Source organism: Drosophila navojoa, chromosome 5 (genome assembly GCF_054131105.1).
Source record: "Drosophila navojoa isolate 15081-1374.11 chromosome 5, UAZ_NAV_1.0, whole genome shotgun sequence".
Taxonomy (NCBI): Eukaryota; Metazoa; Arthropoda; class Insecta; order Diptera; family Drosophilidae; genus Drosophila; species Drosophila navojoa.
The window spans coordinates 6,669,084-6,681,448 of record NC_142893.1 but is presented as its reverse complement, the minus strand read 5'-3'; the positions used below and the strand labels follow the sequence as shown (position 1 = coordinate 6,681,448).

Here is a 12,365-nt window from a genome sequence, read left to right as displayed (position 1 = left end):
GATTATTATATATAAAAGAAAACATGTCTCAAATATGGTTAAACTTCAAGTATTTTCATAAACTAATTTCGAATTTTTTCTCTCTCTCTTTCCCTCTCTCTCCCCTCTCTTTGCAGTGTGATGTGATTGAAGTTCAATAGCCGAACAAGCAGACGTCAAGCATAAGGTAAGCCGCAATCGATTTTGGCATTAAATAGCAATTAAGTGTACGCCCACAACAACAACAACAATAGAAAGAGTAATAACAACAATGGCTATAAACGCAACTCACTTTTCGTCCAAGGCAGGAGAAAGTGCACTTAGATTGAAACATATAATTTGCCAAAAGGCAAATGTAGAACCCAAAATTAACGCCTAAACAGCAACGGCCCATGCCTTTATGATGGCAATCAAGTTCGCTTTAATTACAATATACATAGATATACACATACACATACATGTGTATATATAGGCTATCTGAATAGGGTCAAGTTGTGTGTAGCACGCGAAGCAGAACCCGTGAAAAATTTTTCGTGTGGGCGTGCGCTGCTGCGTCTCTAGAAACGAGAAGCGAAACGCCAAAGCGAAAGTTTGAAAGTGACAACAGAAAATAGCTAAAGAAAACTGAAAAGTTGTGAGCTCTTTGTGTGTGGGTGGGTGGGTGCGAGGTTAGTCTGAAGTAAATTGATAGTACATTTATATATATATGAAAATAATATACAAAAATCAAATTCTTTATATGTAGATATATCAAGCTGTCCATATCTATTTAATGTATTTATTTTGGGTCACAGTTAGCTTATAGAATGCAGCACAGGCTTAGTCTTACCTAGAAGTTCTATCAGGAAGTGTGCCTTCGACTTTTTAGATTGCTTAAAATTTAGGATCTAGCCGTTTCTATAGTTCTCACAGCTCAGGTTTCAGTTCTAATAACTCTATTAAATACTGTGTGATTAAAATCGATTAAATTTAATTAAAAAAAAAAAATCTATAGAGAACTGCCACAACTAAAATTCGATATATTTATCGAAAACTTCTTATAGCCAGAAATCGATTAAAGTCGACTAAATTACAATTAAAATTCATTTTATGAATTATATATATTTCCTATGATCAAACGATATGGTGTATAAACCTCTAAAGGTATTATTATTATTATTATTATTAAGAAGTTACAATTAAACAAAAATTAACTCTAACTTAAGGCTAAGTACTGGCAGCAGGGGCCTTCGGCTGGTCTAAAAGTATATTTTTCCTCTATATATACATATATAATTTCATTGGTCTTCAACATCACAAAAACTCTCATGTAATTTTTTTTATCTTACTTAATACTCAGAAATGTATCAGGCCACCCTCGTAGTTCTAATTATCTATATATGCACGAACAAATTGTGGCACTTATTGAGCGTGTGCTTTAATTAAAGTGTGTAAATAGCTATGTATATACATACATCACTCTACATATATACTTACAACACATGATTCACACACACACACATATATACACATACCTTCACACACACACACACACACCGCATACATCTAACACAGAGCTCTGAGCACTTAAGAACTAACTGTGCGTTCACGACTGGCATTGAAATGGACACCTATAGCTCTTGTTGTTGTTGTTGTTGTTGTTGTTGTAATTTCTGTGCTGACTGCAGCCAAAGCAAGTTCGTTGCTTAAGTCATTCGTTTTGCATGCCGCTGACTGACTGCGACCTTATCAAGCCTATGACTGTGACGAGCTGCTGCTGCTGCTGCTGCTGCAGCTAGTTGTGGTTGTTGTTCTTGTTGTTGTTTATGTTATGCGTGGACGTCTAGCCCGAGTTGGCCTGGTCTTGGCCCGCTGTGGCTGTGGCCCGTTATTCGTCTCGAGCTTTAGAGCGCTGGCAGGCGCTTCATTAAAATGTCTAGCTGGGCCAAATGGTTTTTGAAATTGAAACGTCTATGTTGCGACTTGTTGCGTCTGAGCAAATGCATCTTCGTCTGCAGCAGCAACAGCAGCAGCAATGGCCACGTCGTCATCAACAGCAGCAGCAGCAGCAGGCGGCGGCGGTGGCGGCGGCGGTGGCGGCGGCGGCAGCAGCAGCGCAGTTGCCTCACAGCCGCTTATCTTCTAGTCTGAACGCATCATGCGCGCACTTGGCTCTGGGCTATGCCAAGGCCTGGCCATGGCTGTGGTCGCGTCGCTGTCTGTGGTAGCTCAGCCAGTTGCTGTGGCTCTGCTGCTGCTGCCGGCACCACCAGCGCACAATTTTCAATTTGCCAATTGTAGCAGTAAAGTTTATAGCTGTATTTTTAGTTGTTGTTGTTTTCGTTTTTTTTTTGTGGTGCTGCTCTCCCCACCGCTGCGCTGGTTTACCGTTAGCTTTTGGTTGTGCATGTGATTGGCCTTAGGTGTTGCTGCCAACTACTTGGGCCATTTACCTCAGCATCAGTGCATGTGTGTCTGTGTGTGTGTTGCGTGTGTGTGGGTTGGGTCTTACTAATTTGCGACAATTGGTCAGACCATTAGCCAAACTGACTGACTGACTGACTGACTGCCTGACTGCCCACTTATGTGTGGGCGTGTCTATTGCATTTCCATTGGCCATGCGACTATAATTTGAACAGGAATTCTGGCATGAAATTTTGATTTAATAAACGTCGCAACGTTTGATTGCTGCAGTAAAAATAACAAATGATTAAACAATGATGAGTGGAGAGTGGAGAAGGGAGGAGAAGGGAGGAGACGAAATTTTATGCTGAGTTGACAATTCATTCAACGAGCCATGCAGCAAATTATGTGTTTAAACTATAGGAAATGCTTGGCAAATATTTATGGCCAAGCATTACTTAAGTATTTGTTCTCTTAATGAGCAGCTGATTAATTATATTAATTATATAAACAATTTAGCTGCAATTAATATTGCACTTATCTACTCTTTGTTTCACATGTTGGGGCTATTTATTTTTGCAATCAGTTAAAATTTTTGGTAATTTTTGTTGTTGTTGCTTATTTAAATGCCAAATTTGTTTTTGTTACTAATTAGAAGTCATGTAGCATAACTCGTCTCAATTGGACAGGTGAACATCAGTTGGTGAGCAGGAAGCAAATGAGATTTGCAAATCGGAAAGCAGATAAATTTTCAGCAAAGTCAGGCGATGTTTCAAGCTAAAAACAGCTACCAAAAACAGATTTTTTGGCTACTTTTCAGCAGCTATAAAATATATAAAATTTGTAAACATATTCTGTTGTGTCACGTTAGAAAGAAAGAAACCGTTTTAAACAAATTTAACTCTTTTCGTTTCTGTTGCATTTACTTAACGGCTTCGCCCACACAGGCATCATCTCTATCCATCGCTCAGTGTTACTTGGCATAGCTTAAGGCTTTCATATTACCAGAGCTGCTAGCTGAATGACAGATAATGATTTTTGAAGAGTTTTAAAAAGAGATTTTGAGTTAAAGTGTAATAGTTGCAAAAACCGTAAAATACTTGAAGCTGTTGTGAATTATCTCCAAAATGTTAGCTATGGTCTTATAAATAATATAAATTTCATATTAATAAATAGGCTAAATTAAAATCTGAAAGAGCGAATGAAGAAAATCGTGCTACTATTTTAGTAAAAATCTGAAATATGTCTCAAGTAAATCTAGTGCTCCTAAAAATTAATATCAAAAAATAAAAGTAAATAAACAATACATACAAATTAAAAAACCTTATAAAAAAATTATAATAATAATAATTTCTATTTTATTTATTTTAGTATATATACAATATTTATATTTTTATATATTTATAGACAAAAATAAAATTAAATACAAATCTTATATCTATTTTTTTTTTTTAGTATATATTTTATTTGTATTTTATAAATATTTTATATGCATTTAAATATTATTAAAAAATTGTTGCCAACAAAAAATTAATATACAATATGTATATATTTCATAGATATTCCCTCGATTTAAGGGCATACTGTTCAATGATCTTTACTCGGCTTCTAAAGCAATTTGAAGCTTCTGCCTCTGATATAGGGTTTCACAAATATCTCAACAATATCCAATTGCTTTAAGTTTCCATATAATACCTCTACTCAGTAAGCAATTGAACATCTGCCCAAGCGACATTCCCGCTCTTACAGCTTAAAACTCAAACAATATTCACGTGCTGCTCTCATTACTTACGATCGGCCACATACCATGCAGACTGATTTAAGCGGTATGCAGTGCATTGCGCATACCCCAATTAATAATGCTCATATTTTTGACAATCCAGCGACAGCTGCAGAGCGTTTCTAATAAATGATAATTGCATTTTGCGTAACTGCGGCATTTGTGGTCATTGGACACAGCTGGCTGTAATATGAAACAAACTAAGCACGCACACACACATGCATATATATACTTATATGTATATGTATGTATGTTTAGTTGAGTGATCAATTCATTAAACACACGCTGTTTTCCATGATTCTTGCAAATTTGCAACAAAATACATATTTTGAGCAAACATGACCCAAATTTTTTTTGTAGCTCATTTGTTGTTGCTATTGTTGTTGTTGTAGTTGTTGTTGTTGTTGCGGGTACATGTGCAACAGAATACACTGAAGCAGCAGGGCGCCCGGCGCGAGTATGCGGCACGAGTTCAAAGTGAAATTCATAATGAAACGCAAAGCCCTCGAACTCTGGACTCAATCGACTTGAAATTCACATGGCCGTAATTTGTTGGCAGTGTGTGTGTGTGCGTGTGTGTGTGTGTTGTGTTTCAGAACCTAATCAACACATCATCAATAACAGTGGGAAATCATTTGTTCTAATGTGCGCAAGAGTGTGAGTGTGTGTGTGCGTGTGTGTGAATCTTTCTCTATGTTCTGCTTGTCTGATTTGTGCTTCGCTGGAGTTGCGCCTGTGCCGTGTGGGAGATTAATCATACGGTGCCATAGGCTGAAGCGTGAAATGCAAACAAACAAACAAATGGACAGGCAAACGGACAACAGATAGACAGACAGATAGGCAGACGGACAGCTAGACAGAGAGACAGTTATACGTTGATTATAGATACAGGCAAATCGCGTTGAAAACTTAATGAAAGCCAGCGAATTTCTGTGGCTTTTCATTTGGTTTTGGGTCTTTTTTTTCTCTCTCTCTCTTGCGCGGGTCAGTGCACCGCCCACCTTTTGGCTAACCGCCCACTATGTCAGCGCCTAGGCAATTTGATTGCCACCGTGTGTGGGCGCTCCGCCTGCCTGACTGACTGCCTGACTGGCAATTGATGCTCGCAATTATCTAAAAGCTGCACAAACAATGCGCAAATTAAATGCAATAAACCAAAATGAAGGCAAAACAAAAATAAAAATAAAAATGTATATATCTATATAGTGAAAAAAATCAACGAGCCAGCGGCTTTTGGAGGCGGTCGCAGTCGAGTGCAATGTAAATATTTTATGCTACAATTTGCGCGCTGATTTGTTGCATATTACAAATACCATAGATACATATACATGCATATATATATATATATATATATATATATATAGAGCAGAGCAGAGTTAAACCGCAGCGCCCGCTGGCTACGTGGGCTGTGGTGCAATTAGCTGGTGGTTTGCTCATATTTTGCGGCCAAGCTGGTAGGCCTGGCCAACTGTCCAACTGTCCAACTGGCGGGTGGTTCGCTTAAAGCAAAAGCCGACATGGCGCTCCCGTAATTTGCTCATAAATGTGCTAATATACAGCAAACGAGTGTGCTTTAAAGTCCCGCGAGTGTATGTGTGTGTGTGTGTGTTGGCAGCTAACCAAATGCCAAATGAGCCGAGTGGCTGCCGTTGAACCGTAACACGCGCCACAGTTAAAGCATTTGCGGGTGCGCCCGTCTACATTATCTATAGATCAGCCATATCTATTGCCATGCTCCATAGTTTATGCTCCACCAGAGGCAACCTTAACCCCGGCGCAGTTCTAGTTGCTGCTGGTCTTAAATTTCATTATTGAGTTTTCATTATGTTAATTTACTTCTTTTTTTTCGGCTAAAGCGTAAAGCATGTTGCATAATGAGCTGCTGTTTGAATTGCAGAGGAAATCGCTGTGAGAGGTAGGGTATGATGGTTTAATCATGCAATTTGCGCGACCTTAATGAATTTTAAACAAAATTAAAATTGATGGGTATGCCTTGTATATCACTTATAGAAGTAGATAAAGCTCTTGATAAACGTAAATATTTATAGAAATTCCAATTGCTTCTAAGTCTTATATGCAATTCTGTTAAAGCGTCCTTACCATTATATTTCATATATTAACTATATATATCATATGTATTATAATTTATATGTTTGCCTTTCAAATTTTATATTTTAAACATTTTGTTGTCTTCAGACTAAAACAACATTAAACAGCTGCCATTAAACTATGTTTAATTTAATAAAAATTCAGGGAATTCGTTTTGCAACTTCCTAATTTTCCAATTTAAAGCAAGAATGAGTATTAGATCTATATAAATTATAATAATTATTATATATTTAGTTTAAATTTTTTCTTAATAAAAAATATAAAAATAAAAATATAAAATAAAAATATAAAAATAAAAAAATTTGTCTCCCTTTTTTCGAAAAATAATATTTATTTTTATTATTTTTTTTTTTTTATCACGAACAACTTGTTCCGAACAAGTATTAGACCTATATCAGCAAAAGGTGTTTTCTTATATTTTTCATGTAATTTTTCTTAAATTATTATTATTAATTAATTAATTTATTTTTATTTATATATTTATTTATCATATATCAAGTTTTCTGTTTCTATAATTTTGACACCTATTACCAAATTTTTTCTAAATATTAATTGATATTTTTCCCCCCTTTTTTTGTGGCTTCATCTCGCATCTCGTCTTTCTGCTTGCATCATCAATTTTTATACATCCAATAAGAGTTAAATTTGTATATATATATATATACATTTTGATTATGTAATCTCAGCTTAAGCACTTTGGCGAGAATTATGCAACAATATTCTTAAAATAATTTTTATTTTGTGTTTTTCGTAACTTTTCTTGACATTTTTGTCATACTTTTTGTTTTATTTTTGCATTTTAATGTACATCATAATGAGCATTTGCAGTTTTTGGTTTGAGTGAAGAGCATTAACGAGACACAAAAAAGAAGTTGATGAATACAAAAATGTTGTAAGCGACCTTCTCGCAGTTAATAGAATTCATTTGGCTTGTCATTGTTATTCTTGTTGTTGTTGCTGTTGTTGTATAAATTCATGCATCTTATATGTGCGCTCATTGCCTCAATTAATGCGACATTGAGCGCAATTTGTCAGTTGTCATTAATCTTCTTTGCAATTTGTGTTTGGCCGAATAAACGACGCGCCCGTACTTTGGGCTTTTGGCTTTTCACAACTAATTTTCGGCCAACTGAAATTTGACAGTTGTAGCTGAGGTGGTAAGTGATGCTAGTGATTGCTGCAGGAAATCGCAAGTCGTTGCCAGCAGCTAAACAAATTTATCACACACACACAGTAACAACAACAACAACAACAACAACAACAAAGATCCACTTCACGCTTGACAAAAGACTTTTTGGCTAATAGACTACGGCTATGTGGCTATGACGCACTATGCCCAGGCTCTCGGTTGGCAGAGCCTGCGGCGTAGTTTTGTAGTTTCAGCATTTGCCTTGGCCACAGCGTGGGCTGATGATGGTGATGATGATGATGATGATGATGCTGCAGTTCATGGCCTGGCCCTGCAGGGCAAGGCTTGCCCTGGCCCACATGCACGCTGCCTCGGCTGCGGCTGCTGCCTCTGCCTCGACTGCTTTGTTATCAATTCAAGTGGAACGTATTACGTGCATTAGTATCCTTTTGCTAGAGCTTGAGCTGCCTTTTGTGAGCAGCTGCTCGTGCCTGTATGCGCCTGTATTGCGTATTTATTTCACTGTGTCAAGTTCTTTTGTGTCGCCTTGCAAGATTTATGACACTTTTGTTTAAGCCAAAAAGCGAAAAGCAAAAGCTTTTAAGCATGTTGCTTCGTTCGCTTCGTTCGCTCATGCAAAATCAATGGGGCGATGCTTATCGAGATTTTTGTGTTGCCTGCTCGATGGCTGGCAGCTTGTCATAATTTTGTGTGTGAAGAGCGCTTGGCTTAATTTTCACAGCGCGAGTGAAAGATTTTGAGCTACCCACAGCCGCACAGAGATTGAGATAAGTTGTGATGCTGCCGCTGCTGGTGCTGCCGTTGCTGCTGCTGCTGTTGTGTGGCTAACTTGATTTATGCTTGACACGCTTATTGAAAAGCCATAAAAATACAAAAAGTAGTAGAAGATGAAGAAGAAGAGGAAGCGAAAAATCAGCAACTGCAGCATAGGGCATACGCTTTGAATGGGGTCATCAGCTGATAGCGTTTGATTTATATGAACAGCATTTGACACTAAAATAGGAAGGAGAAGGAATTTTGTTATCTGTTCGCGCACAACGTGTCGTATGAGCGACATTAGCGTAAGCGGCCAAGGCTGCAACCAGCTAACAAGCTGCTCTTGGCCAAAAAATAAACAGTTAGCCTTTTGCATACATGCTGATAAGACGACTTCAACAACAATAAGCCACAATGACAGCAGCAGCAGTAGCAGTCACAGCAGCCAGCAGGAGCAGCAGGAGCAGCAGCAGCAGTTAGACTCCAGCAACCTGTCTCAGTTGTAGTCCGCATGTGGCACCCACCCCTGCCCATACTTAACTATATGTATATGTATATATATCTATTTTTTTTTTTTTGTAGAGATGCCACTGCGACTCGTGTCTGTTTCGCGTTGCATATACTTAACAGTAAAATAAATATTTTACTATAAATCATGCATTAGAGTCGGCAGCGGGCTGAGCTCCAGCTAGCTGGTTGGCTTGGCTTGGCTGGCTGCCTTGTTACCTGTCACATGCTGCCAGCCACATCAGCAACGTTGACAAGGTGGCGGTGCTGCTGCTGCTGCTGGTGGTGGTGGCTGTGACTGCTGCAACAGTGGCTCACGACTTTTGCCAACGCTCGGAAGTAACACACATTTAGCGCTCGAGTAGCCAAAAAAAAAATGTATATATGTATGCATATATACATATATATCTTCTCTAAAGAGCAGCCAGTTAGACAGGCAGTCAGACAGTCAGACTGCTCAAAGCGAGATAAAGAGCAGCAGCAGCAGCAGGAGACAGGAGAATGTGGCTGCAGGGTAGCGGGCAGAGCTTAGACAGACAGCCAACTAAGCCAGGCGGCCAGGCAGGATTTTCATAGCGAACAGGCTGCGGCATGAGCCGCTGTCAGTGTTGACAAATTGGCTTGGGAAAAGGGTTTGATTAATTAGCTGCAATTGAATAATTAAAGCTATTGATCTAAATAAAGGAAATAATTGATAGAATGTGAATTTGAAATAGTAGTTAAGGTATGTAGACAGCTTTATTTAATTTTAATTTTATTACAAGAATTATTAATAAATATTTATATAACAAAAATAAATTAATAATAAATAAATTATCTTAAATTTATAAATATATATTTCAAAATAAATATATAATATGTATAAAATGAACTATTCAATAAATATATGATAATTAAATAATAATATATTATATTTCAAATTATATAAATATAAAATATATATAAAATAAAATATTCAATAAATATATGAGAATTATATAATAATATCGCATTGCCATACTCAAAGCTCTACATTAATTTTATGTACTAATAACAACAAAATAAATTAAATGCACTTAAAACGTTTAAAGTGCTTGAGTTTAAATTTAGGAAATGATTTCCCATTTTCAGTGGGTTCAGTCAGTGTATAAAATTATCATGAAAATCTGACTAGATTTCCTATTTTCAGTGTAAAAAAATTATCATCAAAATTTGACTAGTTTTGTAAAATTTTTTATTTTATTTTTTTTTTATATCCATAAATTTTCTATAATATAATTAAATTTATATCAAATTGTAATTATACAGTCTATATATTTCTCTACTGGTCCGTCTGTTAAAAATGCCTTTAAAAATTTACCACTAGTACAGCTAAATCTAGCCATTAAATAGCCAACTGGTTCAGCGCTCTGACCAAACCGAATTTTTTTCTTATCACTCTGAAGCGACATTTTGCATAGCTGCATATGCAATGTTTTATACAAAAAATTGCAAAGGATATATGTATGTATATGTATATAGAAAAATATATATATATTTGATATATCATTTCATTTATTTCAGCGCTGTAATGCAAAAGACATCAAAACAAATAGCAAAAAAAATTGCAGGCATTGGCAGCATTATTGCGTATACGACAAGTATGCGAGTGTGCGTGTGTGTGTGTGTGTGTGTGCAGTGGTGTGTGCCACAACGGCTTTTCCCAAAAGGCATAGTCAAAGGCAACAGCTAGCAGCGACGCATGCGCAAATGCGCCAATGGTCAAGGCAGCCACAGTTGCAGCACCTAGTGAACAAGTCAGCTTCCTCCCCCCTCCCCTCCCTCTCTCTCACTAACTCACTCACTCAGTAAGCCATGTCTCCATCTTCGTCTCGGCCTCGTAATCGATGAGCTGCTGCACATTTGGTCAATAAACGCATTTCTGTCATTTTTTTTCGCAGCGCAAAATTTATGGCGCGACTTTGGCTCCAACTTTGACTAGGCTCCAACTCGGACTCGTACTCGGACTGGGGCTGTGGCTATAGCTCTAGCTCTGGCTGTAGCTGTAGCTGTGGCTTTGCCAAATGCCATTTTCATTTGACTTTGACATTAATTTGTGGCCGCACTTTGCCTTTAACCAGGAAGTTGTCTGGCATTGCGCAAATATTTATACATTAGCATGATTTAGAGAGCATTGCACTCGCATTGGCACTTACAAAGCAGTTGAAGAAGAAGATACAAGTATAGTTTGGATATGCTTACAGCTGAGATTGCAGCATTTTTTTTTTTTTGCTCTTTTTTTTTGGGCCCATTGTCAACGTTTGTGGCTAACAAGCTGTTTGCCCATTGCGATTTATGCGTGCACAAAAATGATGAGAACTAGCTGCAGCTATGATCAAGGTAATAGAAAGAGATAGAGTGGGAGAAACAGAAAGAGAGAGCAAGCGAGATAGAGAGATAGTTGCAATTGCAGTTGCATAGAGTCCAGTCCTCTTGGCGCATTGTCATCATTATTTGTGACATTGGCAGTTGGGTTATTTATGGGTCTTTGGGTGAGACAACGGCGTTTTTGTGACAAACCGCTTTACCGGTAAATCGGTAAATCACAAAAATCTGACTGCAACTGCAGCCACAGCAGCAGCAACGGGCCAGCTAACAAGTGCCTGGTAACCCCCCAGCAGAAAAAAAAAACTGCCTTTTGTGGCTGCTGAGTGCAACGAGGCAGAGTTTATTAAATTTATGCAAATTTTATTTATAAACGACAGCAGCAGGCTGAAAGGCAATGCGGCTTGATGATATGCCCCACAGCAGCAGCAGCAGCAGCAGCAGGAGTGAGTAGAAGCCTCGCCCTGTCCCAACTGTCGTTGCAGTTCATCCAGCAGAATATATCGTATATATATATATATGTATGTATATATGCCCAAATCCTATGCCGCTCGGGGCCCCCGGCTTGGCTTCGCCTGGCCTGCTCATGTGTGCAATTCACAATTTTTGCCTGGCATAAATTTTGCCAGTGATTTAGTTTGAGAGCTGATTGGTTTTTGCAGACATCGGATCGCATCGCATCCACATCTGAGGCCCCTGACACATGAGGCGCGGGCGTTGCTCGATTGGCATGTCTTTATTATAAGCCTCTTTCGCAGCATTTACAATGCCTTGATTTATATGCTAAAAAAAACACAGCCGTTGGCAAACTTGTCACTCGTCTCAGACATACAAACACACACACACACATGCACACATGTATAAATGGTTTTTCTTCGTTCAAGTCAAACAAAAAATCGTTTTTGACAGGCAACAACTAAAAAGCCAACTTCAAATCTGACCCACATACAGTTGATCGTATTTGTGTCATTAATCAATTTAAACTAATTCTTAGCCGCAATTTAGGCCTGGCTAAAGAGCAGGGCTAGCACAAAATAAAATAAAATTAGCAAAAAATATGCATTTTTAATTAACAGCCGCAAGGCAGAGACCAAATCGAAGCGGAAACATAATGTACGAAAATTTTAATTGTAAACTGGGTCGCACAGCTCCAACCAGAGCTAAATTCATATACGAGCATATGAATCCGTTTATGCATTGCGTGGCCAAAGATATTCATTAAAAATACATAAAAATACACTACAATAGTGCCTGGCCCCATTTGGTGGGGTAAACAAAAAATAAGAAAAAAGGGCGCGAAATTAAAAAATAACAAGCTTTAAAATGCGCATAATAAACACAAATTGAAAATACAAAACA

At 37.8% G+C, this 12,365-nt stretch overlaps 2 protein-coding genes across 5 annotated transcripts in view; both read left to right on the top strand.

Moving 5' to 3' along the window:
* tn (tripartite motif containing protein thin) overlaps nt 1–12,365 on the top strand; it is a 222,804-nt gene that overhangs the window by 73,609 nt on the left and 136,830 nt on the right. The gene's annotated exons all lie outside the window — the stretch shown is intronic.
* Nucleotides 1–12,365, top strand: part of sano (CABIT domain-containing protein serrano) — a 139,296-nt gene that overhangs the window by 71,141 nt on the left and 55,790 nt on the right. For all 4 annotated transcript variants that reach the window (XM_089261570.1, XM_089261569.1, XM_089261572.1 and 1 more), the window contains one exon: nt 117–166. The gene's annotated coding sequence lies outside the window, so the exon portion shown is untranslated. The remainder of the gene's footprint in view (nt 1–116; nt 167–12,365) is intronic.